At 36.1% G+C, this 27,287-nt stretch overlaps 1 protein-coding gene and 1 long non-coding RNA gene across 3 annotated transcripts in view; one reads left to right on the plus strand and one right to left on the minus strand.

Annotated features, from left to right (window-relative positions):
• The window catches only part of LOC117795039 (rho GTPase-activating protein 7-like), a 124,036-nt gene that overhangs the window by 32,326 nt on the left and 64,423 nt on the right, over positions 1-27,287 (plus strand). The gene's annotated exons all lie outside the window — the stretch shown is intronic.
• On the minus strand, positions 3,445-26,660 carry LOC109489688. Its single transcript, XR_002142751.2, has 4 exons — positions 26,465-26,660; positions 13,196-13,314; positions 7,735-7,851; positions 3,445-3,533 (listed from the first exon to the last, which is right to left on the minus strand). It is a non-coding gene; the product is annotated as an uncharacterized LOC109489688 (long non-coding RNA).

The raw sequence follows: 27,287 nt of genomic DNA on the forward strand, positions 1-27,287 counted from the left end.
TATGAATGTGTGGGGTGGGGGGCACACAATTCAACCCATAACAATTGCTTATATTACGCCAAAAACAGTCGTTGTAATGGACTAAAACAATGGCTAACAAATTTTCTATTATCAAAAACTTACTTTCGATGAAATTTGGTGTTTTTATACTAGTTCACAGTTTCTCCCCTGAACCTACTGATTTTATTATTTATGTATTTTTGTAAAAGATTTTACTTATTTATTTGAGAGAAGGAGATAGAGCGCACGCGTGCGCGCATGGCGGGGGAAGGACAGAGGGAGAGAATCCCAAGCAGACTCCCTGCTGAGTGCAGAGCCCAATTTGACCTGAGAGCCCATGACCCTGAGATCATGACCTGAGCCAAAACCAAGAGTCACATGCCAAACTGAGCCACCCAGGTGCCCCTTTTATGTAGTTTTAGTTCCTCTGGTATTTGCCTTCATGAATATGCCTGCTAAATAAAATGCTTATTTGTCCATTTGTTGATTATCTATTTTAGATAGTATTGTATTTCCATTTCAAAATATTAGAAGATTAGCACTTATCTCTTGGTCTACCTCTTCTCCCCCATTCTGTGTTCTGATTTTTGTTGATAGTATTATTTTTATATTTTTAAAGTTTTAACATATACATTCTCTCTTGTGGCTAAAATTAATTGTTCCATGTTTAATTATAAAATTCTAAATCCACAGAGGCTTTATAATATGTAAATATCCTCTCCAGGAAAAAAAGAATTAAAACATTGAAATTGGACCACAGAGAAGCAGATGTAAGTCTTATCATTAAAAGGGAGATCACCAAGGCGTCAAGGTCTAATAGATTTTATTTTAAAATCCTTCTGATTTGCTCCCATTTTCCATGTCACACTTTTCTGTATCCATGTTCTTTAGCTTTCTTATATTCTTATTTATTTGATTGACATATGTCTTGAATAACTTTATCACATAGTTATGATTATTTTTTAAGTTCTTTTATATCCATAAGGGTTGTTATTTTTCCTATATTTTAATTAATTAATAAGCAGGTTTGGAACTCTAGGCTCTTTTCTTTTCTTTCTTTCTTTTTTTTTTTTTTGCCTTGATATTTGATGACATTCTTTGACTCTTCTGTGACCCAGTATTTATGATATGAAGATCTATGCCTCACTGATAATGTGTTTCTTTGTAACTTATTTTTAAATCTCTGGATGTTCTTAAGATATATTCTTTATCCTTGGAGTTATAAAATTTATTAGGATGTGACTACAAATAGTTTTGCTTCTTTTGAACACAACCTATTTACTAAGATCATTCAATCTGAGAAGCTATGTCTTTTCATCAGCTTAGGAAATATTCCTTACAATATTTTAATGAGTGCTCCCACCTCCCCTTGTTTCTGTTGTTTCTGCCCAGAATTCCTATTAAGTGTTTTTTAATAACCTGTATCTGTGTCTCTTAACTTCTGTCTATTATTTGACACTTCTTTGTGTTTTTGCATTATTTATCCTGAGATTTCCTTGACTCACTGGACCAAATCAGCAACTTGAATCTTCATATAAATTCATTTTATCATTCATTGTCCATTAACGTATTTATTTCAATTCTATTTTTAACTTACATAGCTTTTTATTTTTGGTTATTTGACTACCTAGTTGATAAACAGTTATTGAAAACTTACCGTGTGCCAAGCTTTCTTCTGGATATAAGAGATACAAAATAACATCTACACTCTCGAGGACTTACTTTGTAATATAGGAAAGCAGAAAATAAATCCAACAAATGAAAAGTAAGCCAACTATGGGGTAGAATGAACAAAAGAATGAACAGAATCAAAGAGTAGGATCTTAGAAGCCATGTGAAGGAACTGTTTCTAAAAGGGGAGTGAAATCAAATGTTTCAAATGCTGTGGGTAGATCAAGAAGAAATGTGGCATTTAACAACCTAAAGTCCATTGGCCTTCTTGTTCATAGTTTGGTGGGGGGAGATGCCTGTTTTCAGAGGGTTCAAGAGCAAAAGGGAGGATAGGAATTGAAGAAAGTAAGCAGAGCCAGCTCTTAAATAATGGTTTAATATTTGCTGTAAAAGAAAATGAAGGAAGAGGGTGAAAGCCATAAGAGGATGTAGAGTCAGTAGAGAATTGTTTTTAATGTTTTAATGGGAGATATTTGGACATTATATTTGGAAGCTCAAAAAATGACCCAGTAGAAGAAATATCATTGTTACAAGAAAGGAGGTAGCTCTGAATGATGTCCTTGAACTGATAAGGGAGGAGGTGATCCAATGGCCTGTGGTGGGATTGGGCTTAGATGGAACTGAGACCTCATATGTGAAACAAGAGGGAAGGCGAAGCATGTGGAGTATGTTTTCTGCTTGCTCTTTCATAGTAATGTGTTCATGTTTTATAGATGGAACATTCTCTTAAACCTCTCAGAGAACACTAATTATAGGGATAATTTAATGTGAGGTTTGGAGGTTTTTAATGTGGAGTTAGTATTACCTGAATTATTTCTTTCTTTGCAGCAGTCTTTCCCTGTTATTGATTTTTCTTAATGATTTAGTGGTTTTGGTTCCCCTTTCTTGTTATGACTAAGGAAAATTGGGTAGCATAGGTGACTGGTGTGTGATCTCCCTACGATTTTTGTAGGAATCCATGATTCTTGTAGGAATCATTTATCTCCACTTCTCATGTCTCCGTCCTACCCACACACTCATCTCAGCATTAGGAGGTACTATAATAAATTCCTTGCTATCTCCCTGGATCCAGTTTTCTTTTTCTCTTACTCTAGTTTATTCTACACAGTATAGCTAGATATAAACTTGCTAAGAAGACATCATCACCGTGATGTTACTCATGACAAAGATAACCTAATCTCTAGGTTTTTATCAAATGAAGATAATATCCCCAGCCTGTAATTTAAAGTTCTCTATTTAGTCCTGGTTAAAATTTTAAGCTTACTCTCATTATTATAATGAGTCTTATAGAGACACATCACAAATCCATGCCCTCTGACCACCATGGACTCTTAGGGTCTCCTAGTCTCTACATACACCTGGTTGCCCTATTTCAGCACTTACCACTTAACCGTTTCAAATTCATTCCACTCTTTAACTTCCTGAAGCTACCTCTTCCTCCCTGAAAATATCTTCACTGAGGAAAGAAGTAAAATGAATGAAAATTAATCTTTTTAAAAATTTTGTTTGAAGGTGAACCTAGTAAGGGCCCTGATTTGGCGGTGCCATATGCATATCGAGGTTAGAGACTATGTATGTCCCTTGTGTAGGCTCGGTGATTGGTATGGTATAGTGAGAAACACGGAGTTGTCTAGCAAATAGATGGATGGATGGGATAGTTGAGTGAGTGTTTAGTCTCCCAGCCATAGTTGACTACAGAATTGTCTCCATTTTTAGTATGATTGGTGTAAGAGAAATGAACAGCTTCACTTGCCATGTGTCTGGATGAAGGGGAAAAGATTCCCTTCTGGTGATGTCTTCTCATTTCCATGAGTCCGCTGTGTTAATCTTCTTCAGTTTTATGAACAGGAAGGGAGTGTATCCTGTAATAAAATTACAGTCGTTTGCATGGACATTTATTTTTGTTAATGTACTCAATCATTAATTCATTCATTTAACATTGTTTTTACCATCTGTTATTTAGGCATCATGTTAGTTGCCTGGTAATCAAAGATGAAAAAGTTACTATCATTCTCCTTAAGAAACTCAAAAAAACTTGAAGGATAAACTTTCATAACTCTAACTCTTAAGGAAAATAGTCCATTAGTGTGATGACCATTCATTCTCTTTTGTCTGGCCACTCTGATTTATGCCTGTTGTCCCCACCTCCTGCTTACTTTGCTCCCCCTTTCACTTTCTGAAATGTCTCATGTAGGTAACAAATTACATCATCAACTTATGTAGTAGCCATACTAAAAAGAATTGGGCTGTGGATGTGTATGTAAAAATGAAAACTAAATTTAAAGTTCTTACTGGCATAAAAAAATCCTGCTGAAATTAGTAGAATATATTTGCTTTTGTTTTTAGTTTTCCTAATTTTTGGAAAACCTCAATCCAGTCTGTTTTGATTGAAAGTAAGCTTTACATGACTGGTATAATGCTTTAAAAATGTCATGGAAAATGAGGCTCTTTGAGCTGGATGTTCATAGAAAGCCATGGAAATGCTAATATTCACAAAGCTGTAAATGATACTAATTACATTTCTGAAGCAATACTAAAATAACTAATTATGTATTCTATTTAAAATTCAAAAACTATAAAATACTTATTATTTTTATTTTTGTTTATTTTTTAAAAGATTTTATTTATTTATTTGACACAGAGACAACGAGAGAGGAAACACAAGCACGGGGAGTGGGAGAGGGAGAAGCAGGCTTCCCACCGAGCAGGGAGCCCGATGCGGGGCTCAATCCCAGGACCCTGGGATCATGACCTGAGCCAAAGGCAGACGCTTAACGACTGAGCCACCCAGGAGCCCCTACTTATGACTTTTAAGTTGATCATTTCACCCATTATAATTCTTCCCTTTAGCTCTTTTTGCTTTAGGAGGCAACCTACTCACTTTCCTTACTCCCTTAATGGTAAACATACTAAGAACTGATTATCTCGTCAAAGTTTCTACACTATCCATTCATAATTCAGTGGAGAACTGGTTGTGAAATAATGACCCAAGCATGTGGGAACCACAAAAAATACAAGATTGAAGGTAATGATGAATTTAGATTCATTCCCTTTTTAGAGACTAATTTCACTCAATTCTAATTAGTTTTCTGAGAAGACATCCTGGTCTCTTTCACATCATGACTCAGTCCTTAACGCCACATACCCAGCACTTGTCAATCAGCCTCAGGGTTTACATTTCCCCAAATTTATCTGATAGCTGAAATACACCAAGGAGTCTCCCCATCTCTGGAAGAGATTCTGTGGCTATGGTAGTATTTTTCTTTTCATTTTGAAACTACTACTGTTTATAATCTCTATTTTCTATGGTTGCTATTCATAAAAGCATCTTTTTTCACTTTCTTTCTTTAATTCACTAAGTAAGTCCAAAAATCTCCATGGCTTCTGGGCACATGCTAAGAATAACAGGAAATTCATTATTATAACCACTGTGTTTTAGCCAAAGCCCTGATAGGAAAGATGGCCTTTCCTGGGCCCTCAGAATCAGAAGACTAAAGTCCTTTTGAAGCAAGATCGAAAATCAAGGTTTTCTCCAGACTAAAGATTTTCAGAAATAAACTTTAATGATTAAGATATCTATACTTGGGGCGCCTGGGTGGCACAGCGGTTAAGCGTCTGCCTTCGGCTCAGGGCGTGATCCCAGCGTTATGGGATCGAGCCCCACATCAGGCTCCTCCGCTATGAGCCTGCTTCTTCCTCTCCCACTCCCCCTGCTTGTGTTCCCTCTCTCGCTGGCTGTCTCTATCTCTGTCGAATAAGTAAATAAAATCTTAAAAAAAAAAAAAAGATATCTATACTGTATTGTAAAAAGCACCTTTTCACCTTTTCTTCAAGTCTTTTAAAAACAAATTCCACCCTGATACAACACAATTCAGTCAAAAAAGGAAAACCAGTTACAAATATTTAGAAATTTNTATCTATACTGTATTGTAAAAAGCACCTTTTCACCTTTTCTTCAAGTCTTTTCAAAACAAATTCCACCCTGATACAACACAATTCAGTCAAAAAAGGAAAACCAGTTACAAATATTTAGAAATTTACTACTTTTTTAAAACTGAAATTATAATTTGGTCTTGTCTATTTAAAATGCCATTATAATTACATCACTATCAAAATATGTTCTCATTTAATTAAGACCTGCACTTTAGTTTGGTTTTTTTTTTAATGATTTTGTTTATTTATTTGAGAGAAAGAGAGCAAGAGGGAGAGCACAAGCAAGAGGAGCAGCAGAGGGAGAGGGAGAAGCAGGCTCCCCATTGAGCAGGGAGCCCAATGTGGGGCTTGATAAGACCTGCACTTTGATTTGGTATAAAACTGCAAGATATTTAGTGACCAAAAAGAAAACCAAAAAGGAAAATTTAGGCAATTATTCTCAGAGGCCTTTTATTCCAAGTAAGCCAAATTGACAAATTTTTGCATAACTACAGAAGAGTAGCATAGAACCTGTTATTGTTTCTTATATTATAATGGAGGGGACACAGATTTAGCTCCTGAAAGAGCCTTCTCATTCCTGCTCTGACAACTCCTGTGACCTAGAGCAAGCCTTTTTCCTCCTCAGGATTGTTTCCTCGTTGTTTAGTGAAGGTATTGAATTAGGAAATCTTTCTGTTCCTCCCAGCTCCCCATTTTTCTGATTCCCACATACTTGTTTGTTAGTAAATTGTGTTTGGGTCTCAATATAGTGAATGTTATTTATTTGTCAATGTTTACTTTCAAACATTAGAATTTGTCACACAAAGTTGTCACTGCAATGGAAAGATGATAACCATGTCCCTAAAAAAAAAGGACTTCAGAAATTTCCTTCTAAAAATCTATCTTCCCGCCCCATGTAGATGGTTTACTCATAGATTTCACCTGAGCACTGAATGTCTGTCTTCATCTGATCAGGCTGCTATAACAAAATACCATAGGCTAGGGGGTTTAAACCATAAACAATTGTTTTCTTACAGTCTTGGAGGCAAGAAGTCTGAGATCTGGGGGCCAGCATGGTCAGGTTTTGGTGAGAACTCTCTCCCTGGTTTATGAATGGCCATCTTACTGTGTCCTTACACGATGGAGAGAGGAAGCTCTGGTTTCTTTCCTTTTTATTATGGGGTTGCTGATTCCATCACAGGGGCTGTACCCTCATGACCTCACCTAAAACTAAGTAATTACAAAGACTCACCTCGTAATATCGTCATGCTGAGGATTAAGGCTTCAACATTATTTGGGTGGTGGTGTGGGGTGTGGAGGACACAATTATTCAATCCACAGAAGTATCTCTCTTTACATATCAGGTCAGCATATCACCCTCCACCCCACACTCTGATGTTCAGCATCACACAGTCAGGCTCTTGGTGGTTCTGTAATTCCTTCATGTTTGTCTCTTCAACTATAACCTCTCTAAGGAAAAGACAATTTTTTCTTTTTTTCCTTACTTTTACAGTGACTAGTATTTAGGCTCTCAGGAAATAATTTACTGATTGATAGATTGATACCTCTGTATTGCTGAGTAAATTATTTTACTAAAAACAGTCAATAAATGTGTGAGGGCTGGCACTTAGCACTCTGTTTACGATACCCTCAGTAAAACTATGTTATAGCAATTTAATTATTTAGTAGCCAGTGTTTGTGTATCTTATGAATAAAGAATCTCTGCTATTAAAAGAAATGTTTGTGTCACCCTGATTTAGTAAATGGCATAGATATATTTAAGACACCAGAATTCCCTGCCAATTGCAGTCTGGGGATGGTTCTCCCCAATGAAGCATGACCCAGCAAACCATTAGGGGGTTCAGCTACGTCCTAGGAGACTTCAGCACTGAAGACTTCTGGAGACATGGGCCAAGTCTAATAATGTATAAAGAATTCCCAAGGATTAATGACCATTCGTTCAAGATATTTTATGAATTCTTAAGCAAGCATGAGTTAATTTCATACTGTTTAGAGTAAGTTATAGAAAATTAAATATTGAATTAAAACAAATTTCTGCAAAATTTCCAACTTCTCAGCCTCTCAGTCCCTTCCCCCAAGAAAATGAACAACCACTCCCTTCATTCAACATACGTATGTATGTATGCATACTCGTAAGTCTGTATTGAGAACGGCGTTAGTTTCTTCTGGAAGGAGATTCAGATTCCTAAGGTGAAGGACACTGCTCCCAGTCTCTCAACTATTCCCTGGGAAAGTTAAAAATAAGTCCTGTTGAAAAAATAAGTTGGCACTTGTTATTTGAGAAAATTGCTTTATTCCAGGAACTGCCTCATGTAGCAGAAATTTATTTACCATCTGTGTGGACTTTAAAATTTTTCCATCTTAACTGATACACAACTGAAATAGAAACAGACTTTCCATGCGTAGGTTTTCCACAGGCCTCAATTTTTTAAAGGGTGTTAACTAAGAAACTTTTGGGATTTTTGTGGTCCCCAGAGTGGGAGAGCCCCATGACTGCCCCTCAGGTCCAAGATCTCCTTCTGGAGACAAGCCCCAGACTGATGTCACCAGTGACTTCAGGTTGGGGTGGAAGGGGTGGGGGGATCTTCTAGGGAGCATTCCAGGGACTGTGCTGAAAGGCATTCTTTATTTTAAATGGCCTTTAGAACAGTTACCTAGCACATTATGTTCAAATAATAAAATAAAAATAAAAGTCCCCTGGGCAATAAATGACTTCTTCCTGAATTGCTTTTAAGTTATGTAGTCAGATAAGACAAATGTGCTTTCCTCTTTTTCAGCTGTATCAAAGGATTATTTTATTCAAATGTTTTATTAAATTTTTCCACAAGAGGAAGTAACTTTGTTCACTGAGGGGAAAAAAATGTGGTTGAATGGGTGACTGAACACAAGTGGATTTATTGTTAGACCATGCTTTAAATAAACTACAGAAACATCAAGGGAAATCCATTTGCCACTTTTATACAAAATAAGCTGCTCTGCCTGGATATTTTCCTACAGTATTGAGCTATTACACCATTATTCTGGAGGATAGAAACTGGAGTTGCTATATATATTTAATTCTCTTCACAATTAATGCTTTCCCTTCAAGAAAACTCAACAGCTTTGGACCATTTGGATATCTGTATAGATGTTAGCAAAGCAGTATCACGCTTCTCTAGACAATCAGTGTTAACTATTAGAAGGTCAAAATCATGTCAAATTATGTAGATTATGTATTTAAATAATAGCTTTCAATCATTTATTACTGCAAACTTTGATGTTAATTTTAACATTCAAACATAAATTTCAATAAAACTTTAAGATATGGGAAATTACACAACCTATCTATAATTTACCTTTTGTGAATTCCTATAATTTTTACTGTTTAAGCATTAAGTATGTGCCAGCACCAGACCTGGACTCTTTATATGCATTATCTCATTTAATTGTCACAAAACTTACAAATTTGGTAAAAATTGGTAGATGAAAAAACCGAGGCCTTGACAAGTAACATACTTCCAGGCCACGGAGCAGTTAAGTATCAGAGCTATTATTCAGAGCTCAGCAAGTCAGGCCTCCAATGCCCATTGTTCTCGCCATAGTATAGGCTATAAGATTTGGCATTAATGTGAAAAACCTAATTCTAATGGAATACATAGGATCTTTTTAGAACAGCATTATTGATCTCAGCTTTTAAGAATTCATTTAAAATATAGAAGACATCAGAACTTCCAACACTATTGTTTAGTTACAAAATTGAAAGGGAGGCACTTTACTCTTTGACATATGCATTGGAAAGTGGGCCAGTGAAAATGTAAAAAGCAGCACTGCTATTCAGACTTAAAATCCCTGTCCAGTTCTTTCTTGCTCCCAGAAAACTGTGCTGCTGCATACAGTTCATAAAAGAGTAAGAGAGTGGATTTTGGAAATAGACAAAATTCAATTTGATTCCTGGATCTCACCATATGTTAGATAGTGACACTGAGAAAGCAATTCAGTCTGTTGGTTTCAGTCATCTATCTGGAGGGTTAGAGGAACAATGAGACATAAGTATGGGAGACGATTATCATGAAATCTTTCACAAAGGAGGCAAATAAATGGTAGCAAAGCTGATGATGAGCTGACTCATGGAAACTGAGGGGCAGGGGTGGGCAGCACTAGGAAAATATGAGAAGTACATGTGTGACTGGGTGGGCAGCACTAGGAAAATATGAAAAGTACATGTGTGACTGAGTATCTAAGAAAACAACAGTTGCTCCTACAAGAACAAAAACTCTGATCATGTCCTTATTCTGCTTCCCCTCAGCATTAGTGTGGTACTGCTTTGTGCACTACTTTTCATGTTGTGATAGTTTTTTTTTTATTATGTTCAGTTAGCCACTGTATAGTACATTGTTAGTTTCTGACATAGTGTTCAATGATTCGTTAGTTGCGTGTAACACCCAGTGCTCATCACAACACGTGTCCTCCTCATGTTGTAATAGTGTTAAGGTAAAAAGAATATAAAATTGAGGTATAAAACAAAATCAAGAGTCCAATGTCCCACTGAAATTGCTGCTGTATCTTGTGCAGATTAAGCACTCCATGTCAAAATTTCTTCAGGGTAAATGTAGTGGTAATAATTCCAACTTTGCTGCATTATTAAAATGCTTCGAAGGGAGATTTCTGCTTACAGCGGCATTGCCCTGAAGAAACCTCCTTTTTTAGTTAAACTAAACTCTGGAAAGAACAGATTCAGATGCCATTAGTCTCACAAAGTGTAAGAGGATCACTAATGAAGTACTTTTCTAAAAACATACCGACATGAGCTAGGGATAGTGGGAAGACCTAGAACCCTGATAGGAACCTGAGTAGTGGGTAGACAGGAAGAAGAGAGTTGCCTCATCATCATGGCAACTGGGAAACTGAGTCTTGAGCCAGCTCAAGCTGCACTAAGCCCCTCAAGCTAGTTCTCCTAGCTGGTGGCGGAAGCAAAATATCTCTCTGGCAAAAAAAGTGTTCCCAATTCCCCACTTGGGCCCACAGGATTCCCACCTATTAAGATAAAGCAATGAGCTTCAGTTGCAGATTACAAAACAGAAGACAGCTGCTAGGGCTGAGGGTAAGTCAGAAGGAGGGTGATCAGATTTTACAAGGTCCAAGTTCCTTATACCGTTTCAGAAAATGGGGGTTGCATTAATGTATTTTTTAAAACATTAGATGTTATTATAATGTAAATTTGTCATGCTAAAAATAAATGATAAAATTTCAAGGAAAAAGGAATAGAACTTGGGTGAATAAATTTAAAAAAAAATGGGATACAAACAAAAAATCAGTTAATACCCAAGTAAAAGCAAAATATTAAAAATGGGATAAATAAAATAGAAAAATGTTATAACAGGGGCGCCTGGGTGGCTCAGTGGGTTAAATAAACGGTCTGCCTTTGTCTGAGGTCATGCTTCCAGGGCCCTGGGCTGGAGCCCCACACCTGGCTCCCTACTCAGCAGAGAGTCTGCTTCTCCCTCTTCCACTGCCCCTCTCCCCCCAGCTTGTGCTTTCTTTCTCTCTCTCTCTCTTAAATAAGTAAATAAATAAATAAAATCTTAAAAAAAAATTACAACAGCATCCAACTATATCACTAATCACAGTAAAGGGAAATGGATTTCAATAATCAAAAGTTTATTGTATGGAAGACACTCTAGTCAAATGATGTTTACAAAGATATGTAACGTGTAAGGATTTTTAAAGGTTGCAAGGTAAAGGAAAAGATAAAAGGTAAATACAAATAAAATATGGGCATTTAAGATAAATTATTAAAATCACCTCATAAAATTGTAAGTCACCAATATTGATAAAAGTTTCAGTTCACCATGAAAATATAAGTTTAAACTGTATGCAACTAAAATGGGCTAAAAATATATAAAGAAAACATTAACTAGATAGAAATTTTGAAAAATCTACAATTTTGGTGGGAGGCTATCAGATTTCTTAAATAATGAAAATGCAAGTAAAAAATTAATAAAGCACCAGATTTAAGCAACACAATAATCGCACTTAATATGTTGCACATATAGAACTCTGCACCCAATAATTAGAACATACATATTGCTGTCATCACATATGCAGCATTTTGAAAATTGATACTGTAGACTATGAAGTATATGTCTCAACAAATTTCAAAAAATTGCTGTCACAGAGACCACATACTCAAACCACAATGCAATTAGGCAATTAGGTTAGAATTTAATAATAGAAATTCCCATATATTTAGAAATTAAAACACATTCATACTGATAATTCAAGAGGTAAGCACTCATAATCGAAATTTTAAACATAATTAAATGATAAAGAAGATTGTGTACATCTAAACATGTGGGGTGCCAATAAAAGAGGTATTTGTAGGGAAATATAAAAACCTTAAAGGCCATTATAAAAGAAGAAAAGCTGAAAGGTAATAAGGCAGGTGTCTTAAGGATTAAGAAAAAGAATGATATATAAACCCAATTCAAAGGAGGAAATAATTAAGCTAAAAAGAAAAATCTAGTATAAAAGCAAACAAAATTAGGAGACAAAAAATTGATTATTTGGAAAACCTAAAATTAATATACTAACCTATGAAGTCAAGAGAGAGGGAACAAAAATATTACAAATAGAAAGTGGAATATAATCACTGATAAAGATTAATTAGAGAATATAATGTACAACTTTAGGTCAATAAACTTGAAAAATTACATGGCATAGGCAAATTACTAAAAAAAATCACTGAACTCAACCAAAAAAAAAATAATAATCTTATAATACTTTTAAAAATAATAAGCCTCTAAAATTCTCCTACAAAGGAAACACCCAACACAGGTGACTTTATAAGCAAATTATACTTAACTTTCAAGGAACAAATCATTTCAATCTCTTTATAAACTCTTCCAGAGAATAGAAAAGAATAAATCTCACTCATGAACATAGATGCTAAAACCTGAACAATTCAGCATTATAAAACAAGATGAAACACCTTAACCAAATTAGCTTAATCCTGGGAATAAAAGGGTGGTTTGATATTAAAAAATCTGTATATATCATTTTAAATAATTATTTGTGGGTTACAGGGGAAAAAAGTATGATCATCTTAACAGATTCACAAAAATCATTTGGCAAAATCCAACATCCATTTTTTTTTTTAATTGAGAAATTAGGCACAGACTAGAGCTATTTTAACGTAACAAAGTCACACTTATTTTAAGAAGAAAAGCCTACAGCAAGCAGCATTTCTAATGGGGACACACTGTCATGTTCTCTCTTCAACTTTATGCCAGAGATCCATACCAATATGGGGAGGGCAGCGGCAATAAAAGTCTAAGAATCAGATTTTTGCAGATGCTATGATTTTCTACTAAGAACATCTGACAAAAATAGTCAAAATATTAAAAATAATGAGTTTAGCAAACCCACAAAAATTTAGAAAATGTATATTTTAAAATGTACCATTTATGAAAGAAACAAGAACTATAAGTTACAAAGAAGTAAGTCTTTATGTTATATATCTTTACATATTATACCTTATATGCAGGAAATAATAAAACTTTATTGAAAGATATTAAGGAAAATATAAATATATAGAGGGTTATGTTATACTCACAAATAGAAAGATTCAATATTGTAAAGATATCAGTGCTCCCAAAATTGGTCCATAGATTCCATACAGTTAAAGTCAAAGTTCTGTTTTTCAAGAAATGTGACAACTTGAGTCTAAAATACCTATGGAAAAGCAATGGACAGAGTATAACCAAGAGATTATTGAAAAGGTCATTCAAGGTGGGAGAACTGGCCCACCCAAACGTCAAACATTTTTAAACATATTGAATTAATATAATGTGATATTTATGAAGGAATAAACAAAATAACTAATGAAACAGTGAAGAAAGCCCAGAATAAATCCCATGTAGGTAGAAATTCAATAGTATGGATAGTGTCCTTGAGGGAAAAGGGTCTGATACTTGGGAAATTGGTTATCAAATGGAAAAGGATAAAATTAAATTATCTCTCCTTTCCCCTCCTCTCCCCTCCCCTCCCCCCTCCTCCCTCCTCTCCTCTCTTGCCCTCCCCTCTCTTAACCACTCCTCTCCTCTCTTCCCCTCCCCTCTCTTCCCCACTCCTCTCCTCTCTTCCCCTCCCCTCTCTTCCCCATTCCTCCCCACTCTTTTCCTCACCTCCCCTCACCTTTCCTCTTCTCTCCCTCGAGGTTCTAGATGGAGGATTAATGATTTAAATATGAAAGAACTTGAAATATTTTAGATGAAAATGTGAACAGATACATTTATGACAAAGTAGAATAAAAAGGAATTCATAAACAACACAGAACACTAATTACATAAGAGAAGATGGGTATATTTTGTATGTTAAAATTTAGAAATTATAAATTTATCAAAATGCAATATAAAGAAAGCATTTTAAAAAGTGCTTTCAAATACGAGAAATGCCAATTAAAATCACAGTGATTTTACACACTCTAGATTGGCACTAATTAAAAAGTCTAACATACCGGTGTCAGAGTTGACTAGGATCAATAGAAACTTCTATACATCCTGAGTATCAGTATAATTGATATAACAATTTTAGAAAACAAGTTGGCATTATATCTTAAACATTCATGTATCTAAAAATACTCTCACTCCTGAGTATATGCCCTCAGACGCAATCTTGAATTTGCCCAAGAAATGTGTACAAGACTATACATTGTGTTAATGTTCATAATAGTAAAAAAGTAGAAATAAGCTAAATATGCATTTGTGAGAAAATGGATACTTGTAGAATATCAACACAATGGCATATTGTCCAGATATAAAATAAATTAAGCTCTTCAACCCATAACACTAGATGTTTGTAAAATAATGTTGCTGAGAGTAAGGGAAGCAAGTTTCAGAAAACTACATAGAGTTCAATATGTTTATAGAGCTCAAAAAGAGAACTAAGTATCTTACTTAGGTTAACACACACACATATATATACACAATTTAAAACCTCTATTTTTTTTTAAAAAGCAAGGGGGTAAAAAAACAAAACTAAGAAAACTTATCAGAGTAGAGGAAGACAAGGATGAGATAGGAAAGGAGCATATAAATGGATTCAAATCACTGGTAATGCTCCAGTTCCAGAGTTAGGTGGTAGATTCATAGGCGAGTCACTGTAATAGTATGCTTTGTAATTTATGTATCTGGGGCACACATTCCGTATCAACTGATATATTAAAATACAATAAAGAGATACTTAAATATGATAACAAATGCGAATGTGCTTTTACCATAAAGATTTAGAGAAATTTTTATTGCGGTGTTCTAAATTACTGTGTTTGAGATCTATCTTTCCTAATTCTTTTGGAAGCTGATTAAAGGGAAGGGTTAGGACAGAATTCTCAGTGACACTTGGTAATATGATACCTGAATGCATCAAGTTGATGAAGAAAAAGAGAGAGTGTCTGCCATTGCCCTTTGTTTACATGTGTTGGTTTTTCTCTTGTGTGAGTCTAGATTACATCTGACCATGGGCACTTGGCCACAGCACAACTAACCCCCTAGAATAAGACAAAGGCCCCTCTTCCCAAGGCTCTCAGGGCTTCAGGAAGCTTTTATTCTCTGTGTCCTCCAGCACCAACTCTACAAGTTGCCCCAAGGCCTCACCCCACCTCACTAATAACCTTGAACTTGAGTCTTGACTCTGGGGAAAAATTTTCGCTGTATTCAAATTTCATCTTTTTTCTCCTTCCTTTTATTTTAGTTTATCTCCTTCATTTATTTGATCCCTTGGACTGTAGAAAAGGAAGTAGTTAGCTGCCATTTTTCTCCTCTGGCTTGTCTGAGCTCTTTCATGTCCCCACAAATAGAACTGCAACTCTAGTCCCAGATGGCTCTCTTTCCCTCACAGACAACTCTCTGGGGAAGGTTGATAATCCCAGTCTTTAAAGACGTAGGTCCTGGGAATCCAGCAAAATGTCAGGTCTGTTTCCTCATCAGAGAATAATAAGCCAAAAATAATAACTCTAAACAACTATTAGAACAATGTTGCTTCCTTATGACCAGAAATGACCAGTCCCAACTTGGAGACAATTGAGCACACAAAGCTTTTTTATCTAATCTACATGAAATCTACCAAATTCACTTGTTTCAACAGGCCACTCCAAAGCTAAACAAAATTAAAGCTTTTTCATAAACAAATACCTATAACAAATCAATGGGAAAAACAAAATAGTGAATATCCATGTAGTATGATTACATATCAGATTACAGTCCTTTTACTCTTGAAGTGGGCCTGAGGAAATTAATCTACATTTTATCAGGTCATATTTTTAAAACATCCCCTTTCTACGATTACTCTCTGTTACTTTATAACAAAGAATTCAGAATCACTCTAAAGCAGTTGTTGTTCTTTGCAACTAATAGAATCTGAAATTTTTAGTCATAATCAAGTCCCAAATTCCAGTGATCTTATTCCCAAAGCATGAAAAACCTGATACATATTCAGTCATACAAAATTGCCGTGCTAGATAACAACAGTCTTTTGGGAAGTTTCTTGAATGCTGACAACCAGATAAAAAGCATCTCGTGAACTCCTTTGCTTGTTTTTCTAATGTATAAGAGGTTATCTTGAATAGTCAAGATATTTCAATTCAAAATTGCCAGATGTACATTGTCTGCAGTGACAAAAAGTGCCTGTTGCTTCTGATTTATTTTTATTCTTTGCATTAATGCTACCAATGCATCATAATGACCAACAATAAAACTATGGGGTTATGGGAGCCCAGAAGTAGTACTGCAACTAATAAAACATATGTTCAGTGATCTTCTCTAAAGACTGTGGGTAGAGTGAGCTTCAACACTTTGTAAAGTTACTTTGATTACAACCCTGTTCATTTATGCTTTCAGAAGGGTAATATACTGAGATGGAAAGAATAGACACATCTGGGACACCTGGATGGCTCAGTTGGTTAAGCATCTGCCTTTGGCCAAAGTCATGATCCCAGGGTCCTGGAATTAAGTTCTGATTCCAATTCCAGCTCCCTGCTCAGCATGGAGCCTGCTTCTCCCTCAGCCTGCCTCTCTCTCCCTCCCTCCCTCCCTGTCTCTCTCCCCTCTCTCTTTCTTTCTCTGACAAATAAATATATAAAATCTTAAAAAAAAAAAAAAAACAGACACATCTGCAGTAAGAGCAAGTTACCAGAAACAAGAATGCAAAGGTATTTTATTCTTCCTATTCAGGATAGAGTGCCAACTAAGTTCTGAAAGAAAAGGTCCCAGGAGAATGTGGGTTTTTTAATTACCCTTGGCAAGTATGGTATCTGTTACTATAGACTACAGGATGAAATGGCAGCTAAAACATTGGTAGATTTTTAATAAAATTATCTTGAATAGATTTGGGTAGAATGTGTATGGACTAAGTTGAAAATTTATTTGCTGACTGATAAAGACATATATACCCAACGGCCTGGCCGCAAGTAGTTATGTGTCCTCCTAAAAAAAAGGCTAGAGTTGAACAACAATAAGAGTCTCATTCTGTCCCACCCGTCTCTATAATGTGGCTTTCTCCCTTATAGTGCAGATACAGAGCAGGGTGGAAAAGGAAGAAAGCTCCCAGAGCTAGGCTTTCTCTCCACTACTGCTAAGGCAGATGAGCTAGGTGTTATCAGAAATAAGTGTCCCCCTGATATTGTGGCTTCTAGATGCACAGAAGCATAACACTCTATGTCTTTGGTAGCATCTTTGCATACCATGTCTATTGACTTGTATGTAAATAAAGAAGAAAAAAAGCACAGAAAACACATTGACATCGGAGAGAAGGGATGACCCTCATGCCAGCTCTACCACTAACTTGTTCTGTGATCTTGAGATAGACAGTGAAACCACTCCTTGTGGAAAAAGGGGACTGAATATAATACTTTGCAAGGGGACCGAGCACAGATTGGGAAAAATGCCTTCTCTGAAGGACCATGCATAATTTGAAATCAGTAATAAATATAATTTTGTATTTGAGGAAGGGACAAACAACTACTGTTTTTTGTTTTTTTTATAAAGATTTATTTTTATTTATTTTAGAGAGAGAGAGAGAGACAGAGAGTACAAGTGGGAGGGGTAGTGGAGGAAGGAGAGAGACTCCCAAGCAGACTCTGCAGAGCATGGAGTCAAACATGGGGCTTGATCTCCACTACCCTGAGATCACCACCTGAGCTGAAACCAAGAGTGGGATGCTTAACCGACTATGCCACCCAGGTGCCTCTGTTTTTTAAATGTATAATTATTAAAAACTATGGAAGATAAACTCTACAAAAATCTAGCCTGATGGATAGTGATAGAATATTTAGTGATTATCATCTGAAGGCAGAAACATGTCCAGGACAGTACGAGGGTTGAGGGGGAAGGCCAAGAAGAGGCCAAGATGTGAATGTTTTTTAAAGGTGTGGAAGAAAATTACTATGTATATTTAAATATGGAGAAATGCTGTGTGGACTGATGTGCTGAATTTTCACATAAAGAGATGGTAAATTCGTCCCAAGACACCTTGGTATGAGATGCTGTTTCAGTGGTAAGATGTCTTCCATTATTATCACATTATTTCTACACATATTTTTACATCCAATGGACCCTGTTTTTCACTCACACTGTGAAACATGACCACCATATTCCATAGAAGAAAGGAATGTCTGTCTTCAGAATCAATGCTCTTAGTACTAGTGGTTTTTGTTTACATTGTGATTCCTAAATATGCCTGGCCTTAGTAACAGATATCTACTCAACTGTGGTAATCCCTTTTATCTTTCAAATAACAGAAGTGTGCTATCAGAAAACATGGGAGGAAAGTCTCTCCCTGTGTTTCTTAATTTTGATCCATACCATCACCTCCCCAAGTATCTCCCTAAGTCTTCTTTTGTCTGTTCTCCGAACCCTATTCTCCTGTGGCTGTATTCTCATACCTTTAGAGTGACACTCATTATCTTGAGCTGTAAATTTTATTTGCTTTGTCCTTTGCCTGGTAGATCCTCCAAGGTAGAGACTTTTTTCTTTGCCTTTGCAACCCAGTGCATAATCAGATCTAAATAACTGTGTCATAATGACTAAATGAATAGATGCATAGAACATTTCCAGTGAGTTTGAGGAAAACAGTTATGGAAGTCTTTTAATTAAACAACCAACATTTGCTGAGCTTTTATCATGAACAAAGAAGGCACTTCACAAGGAGCTGCAGGAGATAAAAAGCTGCTATGAAGAGAAGAAACACAGCCCTTTAAATACCGTGAGACAATTAGACAGATAGGCCAGTCCTTTTCAGATATAAATGAGTACAAGGCAGCATATTTTAAAAACCTGTAAGGGTTATAGACAATATATATTGGGGTGAGGCAGCCTCACTGGCTGCTGACATTCATTTCTTCATGTGTTCACAATTCTTTATGGAGTGTCCAATAAATTCCAAGCACAATCCTAGATGCTAATCCTGTGGCGGTGAGCAGAATCATCCGGGTAAGTTTCAGAGGGGACATTATGAAGAATTTGAATTTAATTGGAGGATGGGTAGGTTCAGGAACAGGCAGACAGGAATCAAGACGGCATTCCAGGCACATGTACACAAAGCAATACTGGGTGAGTGGAGGGGGTGTTCCCCAAGCCATCCTTCTCCTCATAAGCTTATAAAAAGAATTGGGCACAAAAATCTTTTTATAGAGTATGTTATGTGGCATTCTAGTTTTAGTATGCTTATTCACAGGAAGCAGTTTTTCCATAACATTTCCCTTTTCTAGAAATCAAAGGGGTCACTATTTAGACTGGATAGGAAAAGGAAATCATAATAGCAACCCTTCATTAACTTCACTGTGCAGGAGAAGTAGGTCCAGGATATCAGCTTCCCGTCTGCTGATGCCTTGAGCTGAGGGTCCTGTGGACTAGAGAGCTTGTTGCTTGCACTCCCAGTCCGTAGCCCTGCCCCGTCAGGAAAGCACAGTGCACTTTCAATGAACAAAAAGATAATACTTATTTCTCTAAGAGCGTGCCCAGTAATTAGCCACAAAGGAGTCACTTGGTCATTTTACAGCTATGAGGAGGGAAGAGGAAAAAACATTTAGAACTCATTTATTGACACAGTTATCTGAAAAATAAAATCAGGAAGAAAGAAATCCACAACTAGGAATCTTTTTGAAAGGACCACCTCTGACATTGGGAAAGATCCAGATGAGGTCAACACCCTCAACTTCCTGTCCCAGAGAAGAGAGAAAAAAGAGAATGAAAGGGGGAGGGAAAGAAAGAACTATGAAAAACATAGAGCTTCACAGAAGTTAGAAATTCTCCAGAGATAAAGCAAGAAAAAAAGGGGACTTTCAAGAGAACTGCTTTTTAGAGAACTCTTAGAAGTGCTACATTTAGAAAATCAAACTGTAGTTTGTTGGTTGTTTAAAATATTCTATTAGGAAGAATTCTTATTCATTAGCTGGTCACAAGAAATAGATTGATCTGTGGTCGTGGAAGGCTAACATTTTTAGCTGATTAGTCTGTTAGTTGAATTTTATTCTTCAAAAGAAGACTTCATATTTTTATAGAATATGCTATTTTACAAAATTGGTTACCCAGTTAATAACAAATATGCTTTTTGAGGATTTCTACCAAAAGTAATAAGCACATCTTTTTTTCCTTTTTTTTTTATTTATTTATTCGACAGAGACAGAGATAGACAGTGAGAGAGGGAACACAAGCAGGGGGAATGGGAGAGGAAGAAGCAGGCTCATAGCGGAAGAGCCTGATGTGGGGCTCGATCCCATAACGCCGGGATCACGCCCTGAGCTGAAGGCAGATCCTCAACCGCTGTGCCACCCAGGCGCCCCTTGCACACCTTTTTTTCTAAGTGAAGAAAAATTGTGAGCTTGGATTTTAGTATTTACACATGACAGGGGTAGGATAGTGGTAGAAATATCACCAGATTTGGTTTGAGGGGGGAAAATGTAATTATAGATTTAGCCCCTGTTTCAAAAGGTCATTTGAAGTACTTTGAACTACTGACGTATGAAGTGTCAGCAACATCTGTGATTTCAAAATTGTAGTAGTGACTGAAAATTAGATCACTGTTTTCACATATTATACAGCATGAGTTCTGTGTAACAGGAAACAAAGTATTATTTTGGAGTTTTCTGAAATGCCAACTTAGCATTTCAAATGACAAGGGAATTCTTTAACAGGCTCACCCCATGTTAGAACATTTTATTGACTATATCTTATCAAGACTCCAAAAAATCAAAACTTCAATTAGTAGAAATCACAATGGGCTGGAAGTTAGGAGTTCTGTGTTTTAATCTTTACCCAATTTGACCCTGGGAACTCACTTTATCTTTCATATAGATATGTCCCTTATCTATAAAGCATGGGAGTGAGACTAGATTGTTAAAGCTCCCTCCAACTCTAAAATTATGGATCTTGCCAAAATTGCTCCACTGAAGTTGCACACCACACCTAATGGTAATAGACATATACTGCTTAAATTTTGGCCAGAATTTAAATTCTTAACTGATGACATTTGACTGTTGCATATCCATATATGACATAAACTTTGTGTTCTGTAGTCCCTAATATCATTGTGCTTTGTTTTTCAAAGGCTTTTTAATAGCCCTCTCCCAACATTGGAGGATTTTTCTAGTGTCCACTGGTGACCTAGAGACTTGCACGGAGGGTCACAATTCTCATACAACATTCCTTTACTGTTCAACCTCGTGGTTTGTGTTGGTTCTCCTTGAAACTATTCAATACTTTAATAAAGTGTTTTGGAGAAAAAGACAAATGATGATAATTTGGAGAATGATGAATAATTGCTCTTTCAACTATTCTCACACTATACCATAATACAGAGGCAAAAAGTAAAGGTTGAATTACTTCTTGGCCAGGGAGGAGGGGAGAGTGTGGCTAAAACCACCAAATTCCCAATGAGGGTTTGTGTGAACTTTGTTTTTACTTTCAGTCTCACTTAGCATTATTTGTTTATCCTTGCATTCCCTCTGGATAACTGCTTGTATTTTATTCTCCTTAGTATTAACACCAGATTCTTCAAGTAAAGTAATTACAGTTGTGCTGCTCTCTTAGAAATAAATTAATATTACACTACTTCTCTCTTTTTTTTCTCTCATGGCTAATATATTTATAAAATTATTTTCTACTTCATTTTATATCTTTTGTAAGATACATCTCACCTCTGGGTTCATCACTCCTGATTTAACATCTAAGAAACTTCTATTCATTATTCTAATAATATAATGTGACGGGAGCATATTTCATAATATATAATCATATTTGTTTGACAGGAGTATGTTTTAAATAATCTAACAAAATGAACATAGAAATGATAGCTTTCATAGTAATCTTGTTTTGGGGTGCCTGGGTGGCTCAGTCAGTTAGGCCTCCAGTTCATGGTTTCAGCTCAGGTCATGATCTCAGGGTCATGAAATTGAGCCACATATGGGGCTCCCTGCTCAGCTTGGAGTCTGCTTGAAATTCTTTCTCTCTTCCTCTCCCTTCTCCTCTGTTCCTCCCCCTGCTCTAGTACTGTCTCTCTCTCTCTAAAATAAATAAATGAAGTCTTTAAAAATAAATAAGTAAAATAATTTTGTTTTATTCTTTTATTCAGTAAACATCAAACAGTCTGAGTGGGGCATAGTACAGGATTTAGATAAGGAGTCACAATACGCTGAGGAAGGAGAATGCATTTTAAAATGTTGAGTGCATGGCACCTGGGTGGCTCAGTCAGTTAAGTCTCCAACTCTTGGTTTCTGCTCAGGTCATGATCTTGTGGTTGTGGGATGGAGCCCAACGTTCGGCTCTGCGCTCAGCATGGAGTCTGCTTCAGATTCTCTCTCCCTCTCCCTCCCACTCACTCTCTCTCTTTATCTCAAATAAATAAAATAAAATGCTGAGTGCAACCAAAGAATCATGCACAGAAATAGAAATGTATCAAGAGCAAAGATTTTAAATGCAATTTTTGAGTTTAGTGTAGATCATCTAAGCCACAATTAAGGTCATGTTCTAAAAATGGACAATGTTTTCAATTATGACAACAACAAAATAAACTAAGCAGTGCAGCCATTCAAACCTATTGATAATACGGCAGATTTAATTATGTTGTCTTAATCTGATTTTCTGCAGCTTAATATAAAGGTGGAACAGTCTGTGTGGGTACCTAGAACAGTACTATAGTAGGTGCTCAATCAATGTTAGTGGAAACATGTTTGGATCTGATCCCAGCTTTCGGACCTGAGGGGCCACAGAAACCATCGTATTTGAGGGATCTACCAGCTGTCAAATCCCATATGAAAGAAATATAAGCACATAAATCCTGCTTTCAAGGGCAATGTAGACAAGGCTGAAAACCTTCACATGTGAAACTGTTGGCCTATAAGCACTGCTGTGTGATGCTGGTCATGAAAGCAAGAATTATTGTGAAGAAAAAGGCAATGTGAATAGAAACAGTAGAAGGATGCAACAAAAAGGGACCATCTAGAGAAGAAGAGGCCCAAATGTTTATTAACCATATAGAAGTATCATGCACTGCTTCTACAATTTCACTTTGCCTGGGTTGTTTCATCTACCTTGCTTGATATAGTTGTTTGATAACTTTGAAAAATTCAGTAAATGTCCTGAGTGCTCCTAGAAATACCATGTCTATAATATTAAAAAGACCCTTGTGAATTCTTTGTGGAAGTCGGTCATCTTCAGAAAGTAAACAGGCAGTGAAAAAAACCTTGGACTTAACTTTGAGAACTAGGTCAAATCATTTCTCCTTGAACATCAGTCCCCTTGCCAGGAAATGAGGAGAAGACTTATCTACTTTTGTAGACCTCACTGATCTGCCAAGGCAATGAATCCTGAAGTAAATTTTTGATAAAAATCAACTGGAAACTTATTTCAAAACATAATGTCTTGGGTCAGTCATCCAGAGATCCTGGTTTTAGTATGTCTGGAGAGGGGCCCAGCAATATACAGTTTTTATAAGCATCCGCTCCCACCCTTGTTATACCAAAGTGGATGGTAAAGAGATGATACTTTTGTAAATATTGTCTTTCAGTATATGACAGAGGCTATAGAATAATTACTGTACATAACACAAATTGGTCTAAAAATATACAGGCTCAGAGACCCCTTCTGAAATTGTTAGAGATCCATGAACCAGATTAAGGACACCTGATCTAAGATTTTTCTGATACCAAAAACTCTGTTGTGTGAGACCTGGAAAAGAAATTATGTTTTTTCCTTTCTTGGACACAAAGCTTTTTTTTTTTTCCTTTTTAGTAGTTGCCATCTCATTTAATATCTATCATTTCAATCAATTTGTACCTTTTAAAAATTTGGAAATGAAGGCTAACCAGAAAGTCCCCCAATTTTTAAAAATTTGGTAAACTTGTTCATTTGTTCATTCATTAATACAAGATATGTTGTATTCCAAACAATGTTTGCTTTAGGATGCAAGCAATAGACAAATCAACTATGAAACAGACAAAAAGTCCTACCCTCATGAAGTTTACATTGTAGAGACACAGATAATATAAACAATGTATAAATAAGGCAAGAAAAATATAGGAAATGCAAGTTTAGACAGGGTTGCCAAAGAATGCCCCATTGAGGTGACACTGGAGTAAAGACCTAAAGGACACGAGAGAATGAGCCAGCTTTGCTGGTGTGGGCGTGGGTGAGAAAGCTGCAGAGTTAGTGGACACAACTAGCAGGAAGGGCTTGAAATAGGAGCTGTGGGGCGGTGTGGGGGGACGGGTGTGGCTGGAGCAGAGTGAGGTGGATGAAGCCTACCGGAGATAAGTTCCAAGCAGTGAGGATCTTTGGGACCCATGGCTCTTACACTGAATGTCATGTGAGCCTTTGGATAGCTTTGAAGAGTAACATGATATGATACATTTTAACATGCCAGTCAAGTATGTTTCTATGTGGGCAATGAGTGTACAACGTGGTATTTGAACACAAATGATTCTGTTTGCACAGTATGCCATCACTTCCCTTTTCCTTTACCAAGGAAAAATATTTTCATGCGTGTAATATTTGTTTGTAATAGTAGTTATTATTATTAACAAAGGAGTCATTTCACCTGATTTGAGGTGATGAACTGTCTACAAATTCTGATATCAAACCTTTGTCTAACTAGATTGTTTACTATTTACTAATTCGGTCATTCAGGGAGTAATTGTTGGGAGTCGTCCATGTGTCAGGTACTTGGCACATGGGGATTCAGTAGTAAATGAAACCAACAGGATCCTAGAGTTGATAGAGGTCACAGCCACATTTGTCTATCCTTAATAATCTTTACCACCTATGTACCCCTCAGCAAATTGTCCCAATACTGCACATTGTACAAATATTAAGTTCTTTCACACCCCCTTTTCCATTATGTACCCCTCAAGCAGTTTTGTTCCAAGTCTGACTCCTCCCTTCTCTGTAATATTGCTGGAATTTGATCATTACTATGTGAGTGTATTTGCAAATATAGTATTCTAAGAAAGCAGTAACTTATTTTTTCCTTAGTATGTGTTTCAGCCAACAGAATCAAAATTTTTCCCCAACGACTTTTTTACTTTCTCATATTACATGCTAGTTTGCTTTTATAAGATTTTTTTTTATGCTCATGAAACTATGACCTTGTATAAGTTTCCCAGGAGACATGATTCTCAGCATTTTGTTGGACAAACATTTGTTTTTTGTAACTACATGAACAAGCCAAGCTGCACGTAGTCCAAAAAATAATTCTGCCTTTTTCACCACACTCTTTTAAAACGCCATATTCAAGAAATACTAGTATAATGGCAACTGAGACATTTTAATTTTATCATTTAACCATGAAAAAGATTTCAGACATTGGCACATAGAACAAAATAATTTAACAATCTGAGAAAGGCTTTTCAGCGTCTTCCCAATTTTTGGTTGTCAGCTGAATGGACATGAAGAAAAATGAAGGCAGTCATATTTTGCAACTTCAGAATGTATTTATTTTCTTAAACAGCTGAAACCAATATCTTTTACATCCTAATGCATATTTTAGCAGATATTCTAATATGTATTTCAGCAGATAAAGAAGTCGTTTTTGTAATTATCTTTATAAAATAATAGTGTTTCTACAATGGTAATGAAGCACTATTGAGTTTCAAATTATAGGAAGTTGAATAAAAAAGAGAACCTAACCAGGGTAGTGGCATTTCTATAAATTCTTTTGAAGATAGTCATGAGATTTCCAATGAGATATGCTTTCTTAAACCAGAGAAATGAATTGGTGGTTTAGTTTAGACTCAGTAAACATTTCTCTCTGAAAAAAAACAAAACACTCTGGGCCATCTATTCTGTTAGTAAGCAAATCAGGAATTTCTCTATTTTCATAATTACAACAAACAAAAATAAATATAAATGACTACTTTATTAATCTTTTTTGACAAAATGAATATTTTAGTTATTATATATTCATAATTATATTTCATTCCTTTTTATTTTACAAATAGTTATATATTTTAAAAACATTTTCATCTACTGATTCCATCTACTGATGGAAGTGTTGAAGAGATTCATTGTGATGTGGGCTAGTCACTTACCTGTTTTTCAGTTCTTCTGTTAAAATAAGGATTAAGTTGCCTGATAGGTTATTGTTAAGAACAAGTAAGGTAATTACTGTGAATTCATTCTGAAAGGAATAAAAACAAGAAACTATAGGCCAATATTGTCATTTCATTATTATTAGTCATATCACAGTCATTCTCGTTTGGAAGATGCAGTTGGTCCAACTGTGGACGTAGCTGAGCAAATACAGCTGTAATAGGTGATCTTGCCATTGGAATGTCCCACTGAGGTAACCCAGCAGCCCCAGAGCCACCAAGCATGTATGACTGTAGGTTTACACTTACTGTGAGACTCAAGATTCGGTCAGGTGGGATCAGCATGGTTTGGATTGATCATATGTATAGCAAAGTCAGCATTCCCAGGTCTTGGTTACCACTGTTCCTGTGTGCAAGGTTCCAGGGCAAGCCTGCTTGAATTCTAGGATCATTTGGGATCACTGTAGTATACCAAAGCAGCTCAAGTTGGAGAAGAGAAAAATAATTTCAGTTAGCCACCTTGTTTTCTTCTGGTGAATATATGATAATTATTTGTGAATCTAATGCTTCAGGAACTAGTTGAAAAGTAAAAACTCTAGCCATCACATTGTCAATTTGACATGAGGCTATCTGAATATTTTAATGTTTCAGTACCTCCTCTAGCCAAACATAGAATAACATGAGTTGAGTAACACTTCTATTCTGGGTGATGTTTAGATTTCAGAACAGATGTAAGTACTAAGTTAATCACATTATGGGCAGATGTAGATGTAGCTATGATCTGGAACAATTTTCAGAAATTAACTTTTAATTTTAATATAGCTATAAAGATATATGTATAAAGAAAAATTATTTAGGGGCGCCTGGGTGACTCAGTTGGTTAAGTGTCCGACTCTTGATTTTGGCTCAGTCATGATCTCAGTGTTGTGAGATCAAGCCCTGCCTCAGGCTCCATGCTCGGAGCCTGCTTAAGATTCTCTCCCTTTTCCCTTCCTCTAAACCCTCCCTTTCTGAAAAAAGAAAGAAAGAAAGAAAGAAAGAAAGAAAGAAAGAAAGAAAGAAAGAAAGAAAGAAAGAAAGAAAAAAGAAAGAAGAAAAGTTATTTTGTATCTTGAATTTAACTTTTTTCATT

Source organism: Ailuropoda melanoleuca, chromosome 18 (assembly GCF_002007445.2).
Source record: "Ailuropoda melanoleuca isolate Jingjing chromosome 18, ASM200744v2, whole genome shotgun sequence".
NCBI classification, from domain to species: Eukaryota; Metazoa; Chordata; class Mammalia; order Carnivora; family Ursidae; genus Ailuropoda; species Ailuropoda melanoleuca.